This window comes from Azolla caroliniana, unplaced genomic scaffold, assembly GCF_043228905.1.
Source record: "Azolla caroliniana isolate FFs.n. ecotype wild unplaced genomic scaffold, voAzoCaro1.0.p SCAF_11, whole genome shotgun sequence".
Classification (NCBI taxonomy): domain Eukaryota; kingdom Viridiplantae; phylum Streptophyta; class Polypodiopsida; order Salviniales; family Salviniaceae; genus Azolla; species Azolla caroliniana.
The window spans coordinates 10,858,192-10,862,572 of record NW_028230446.1 but is presented as its reverse complement, the minus strand read 5'-3'; positions in this window follow the sequence as shown (position 1 = coordinate 10,862,572).

The following is a 4,381-nucleotide window of genomic DNA, read 5'->3' as shown; positions in this document are numbered from 1 at the left end:
CTGTTGAGCTTCTCCACCGGGAACGACGTAGCCATACCTCTGTCCATTTCTCCTTTTGTGTCTGTTTTCCGATCTGTTAGGGTTTCCTTCACAAGCGTAGATGTCTGCAACAGAGGTTCTCAACCCACGCGCTTTGATACCATGTGAAAGATAGCTTGCAGATGCGTTAGAAAGAACAATACAAAGAGAGAGAGAGAGTACGCGGGAGAGACAGAGAGTGAGAGAGCAAAACACACTATTTTTTCGAGATTATATGAATACTCTATGCTCTGTATCTACAACGCGCTCATCAGCGCTATTTATACAAGTCCACACGGGACTGTTAGAAGTACGGTGTACTTCAATGCTCACACGAGCATCTGACACTAACTACGAGACTATAACTGCCTAGTAGTCTAACCTATACTAGGCTTCCGGTTACAGATTAGATCCGGCATACCGGCTCCCCAACTCACCGGTCCTTATTGCTTATCGACTCGGTTGCTCAACGGCATACCGATTCATCTCACTTACTGGCTCAGGCTTATTCAGCCAATCCGGGTCCGGTTGAGCTTGCCGCTCAACACAAGGGTCATCTCAACACTATCAAGAATTCAAATGGCAAGATGGCTTACTCTTTTACAAGAATCTCTTGTATGTCCCTAATGGATCACCCTGCCTTCAAGTATTGGAACATTGTCATGATGCCCCTATGGCTGGACATTTTGGTATTGCGAAGACCATGGAGTTGGTGAAGCGCTTGTTTTGGTGGCCTCATTTGCAAAACTTTGTCAAAGATTATGTTCGTACATGTGACACTTGTTGTCGAGCCAAAATACCCAGGCATCATCCTTATGGCTTGTTACAACTATTACCGTCTCCAACTAAGCCGTGGCAGTCTATTTCTATGGATTTCATTACGGATTTTCCATCTTCAAAAGGATTTGATACTATTTTAACAGTAGTCGATCAATTTACCAAGATGACACATTTTTTACCATGTGTGAAGAGCATCAGTAGTCAAGAAACCGCAGATCTCATTATGCATGAAGTGTTTTGTCATCATGGTCTTCCAGACAATATAATTAGCGATCGTGTTCCTCAATTTATCTCACTTTTGGAAGAACCTATGGGCATGTGTCAAAATCTCCTACAAACTCTCCTCCGCTTATCATCCACAAACCGATGGACAAACAGAGCGCACAAATCAAATGCTCGAGCAATATCTTCGTTGCTTCATCAGTTATCAACAAGATGATTGGAGTAATATTTTACATTTTGCTGAGTTTGCATACAATAACACGGTACACTCTTCTACCAAGGTTACACATTTCTTTGCCTACACTGGCAACCATCCTCGATGGTGTATCGTAGATCTTCCCGAGGTCGCACGAAACCCTAGTGCTGAGCAACCTTTCGTCTTAACCTTCCAACACACATGCGGCTTCACCCAGTCTTTCATAGCTCTCTTTTGGAACCTTATCGCACCTCTTCCATTCCTAATCGAGTCATGCCACCCTCACCCTCTGTCGAACTTGCTAACGACCCTGAATATGAGGTAGCTACTATTCTTGATTCTAAGATTGTGCGTAATAAGCTCTATTATTTGGTTGATTGGATTGGCTATCCTCCGAGTGATTGCACTAGGGAACCTGTCAATAATGTTTCTAATGCTCAAGCTCTTGTCGACGACTTCCATCGCCGCTATCCAAACAAACCGGCCCCTACATTGTTAACGCCGACTTCCACTCATCGTTCTCGAAGGGGAGATAATGTCATGAATACATAAGAATCATGGCTTCACCTGGGCTTGAACCCAAGTCCTTGTAATACATAATTACAGCAACCCCACCATTAAGATAGCCCATGATCATATGAGATGATACAAGCTATTTCTTGTAATACACTGATTATTGTAAATACTCTGGAACATTTTAGAACATTCTAGAATATCCAAGAACATCTTGGAATATTCTAGGTGAAGAAAATTCTAGAACATTATAGAAATCTCTATGCTTTTCAATGGGAACCTATAAATAAGGGCATACATGAACTCTCAAATCAATTCAAATCAACACCAGTCTTAAGCTCTCATCGCCTATCTTGTATCCATACTCATTCTACTTTAATACATTCATTCTTCTCTTCTTGTGATCTCTTTACACCTTTCTTCTGTCACTCTATCTTCTCTCTTGGTTGTGACAACTGCTCATGACCAACATTGCTCTTAGTTCATCTTCGGTTGTCGTCCACTGAGCCACGATTTGGGAGGTCAAGCTTTCGTACTTGTTTAGGTGTGCCTAGACTGAGTCAAATTCTTTCATCCGAAGGTTGTAAAGGCGCCGAATCAGATATATCTTTGTGGCGGCTATCTCTTTCTCGTAGGTGTCTGAGAGTGTCTTCTATAGTTGGAAGGCAGTCGAACATGATTGCACCGTGAAATACACGAACTCCGACAGGTGCATCCGAATTGTGGCATGAATGATTTTGTCCAGTTCCTGCCACTCAATCGGCTTGTGTCCTTCTCGAATGGATTGATCTGACCCTTCATTATTAGATAGTCCTGCATCTGCTCCTTCTAGAAGTTGAAGTTCGATCTGTCGAACTTCCTCAGACTCATCTTTGACAAGCCGGATGTTGATGTTGATGCCATCTGTGTCAATTTTGAGAGACTTTGTCCGGAGTTCGACTACAAGCAATGGTGGAGTGCGGCCGATGTTGGCATAAAAGACCGACTCCTTCTACTTTGTATCCTAGTGTGAACTGGTCTATATAGTTAGGGCTTAGTATATAAGCGATAACCTAACGTTGAAAAAAAAAAACCCTTCATCATTCTTGTACAGAGTCTTTGAGAGAGAGAGAGAGAGAGAATGTAATAACAAAGCTTCCATTAAATCTTAAACCGCGTATATCTTCTGTCTATTCTCTTGTCTTCCTTCTATGTTGTTTGCCAAACACATATGATAGGTCCTCACATATGCTTCCGCACGCACATTGAACCATCAATTGATATCAGAGCGATCTGCGGCTCGGCGGCAACAAAGAACAGAAAAAGCTGAAAGAAAAAAGACCGAGTCAGTAAAATCTCACTTTCAAAGAAGAACATGGCTTCAACATGCAGAATAGGAGTTGAAATCAGAAAATTCGATGGCCAAAACTTTGCCCTATGGAAGGAGATGAAATCGCACGCTCGACTATCCGAATGCATCTGGCCGAAAATGTCTACTTTAGCATGGCAAAAGAGACGACAACATTCTCATTGTGGGAGAAGCTACAAGCCACGTACGAAAAAAAGTGGTCATCTTCAAAGTTGTTCAACATGAAGATAGAGAGACCGATCTGATCAAACGATTGTTCAACATGAAGATGAGAGAGACCAATCCGGCTAACTCCCACATCAACACCTTTAGCCCAGTGTTGTCAGAACTCTCCTCACAAGGGATCAACTTCGAAGAATAAGTGAAAGCCCTTGCCCTCCTATCGAGCTTGCCGGTGAGCTGGGAGGTATTCTGCACGACATACGCCAATAGCCGACTGATCCTAAACTTGGATGAGACGATCGGCCAAGTCCTCACCGAGGACATTCGGTGAAAATCAATGGGATTCACCCTCAATGAGTTGGCAGAAGCCCACCACTCGGCCAAGGCGGTCGACCAATTGAGTCGATCTAAAGAACAAGCCGACATAGCTGGTTGACACCATAGTCGATCGAAAACGAGGGGAAACCGACAACGGTAGAAGTTGAGAATGGGCTGGTGAATCGAATTCTGTAGACATTGTAGAAAAGTTGGCCACAATATTTCCGACTACTGGTCGATCAAGAGGAAAGAGAGTGGTAGTAGATCCGAGCGGAATAGAGGACGACCCAACTCGGACGATTCTCGAGTCGGCAACCAAATCAATGTTGCCAACACCCGATTAGGAGAAATTCTCTCCTTAGAGGATTCAGTGATCGGAGAAGTCCTCTACAGTGCACAAGATGCGCACACATGGTTATTGGATTCCGGTGCCACATTCCACGTGACCCCCAACATTGAATGATTTTCGAACTATTCAGCCGATGCCAGCAGCACAATCCGACTAGGCAACGGGCAGGAGTGCAGAATCGCAGGAACTGGAGAGGTTCCCATCCGATTGCCCAATGGAAATATGATCATCCTGCAGCAAGTCCGGCACATACCCGATCTGAAAAGGAGTTTGGTCTCCATCGGCATGTTAGCCGAAGATGGGTACCGAACGACTCTAAGGGAGTCGACATGGATGATCAGCCGAAGAAACTTGAAGATAGGAGGCAGGCACAAGTATAATAACTTGTACCCATTAATGGCGATCAATCCAGAAGGGGTCGTGAACGTAGCCGAAAAGACCGACCCAAACATATGGCATGACAAACTTGGCCATA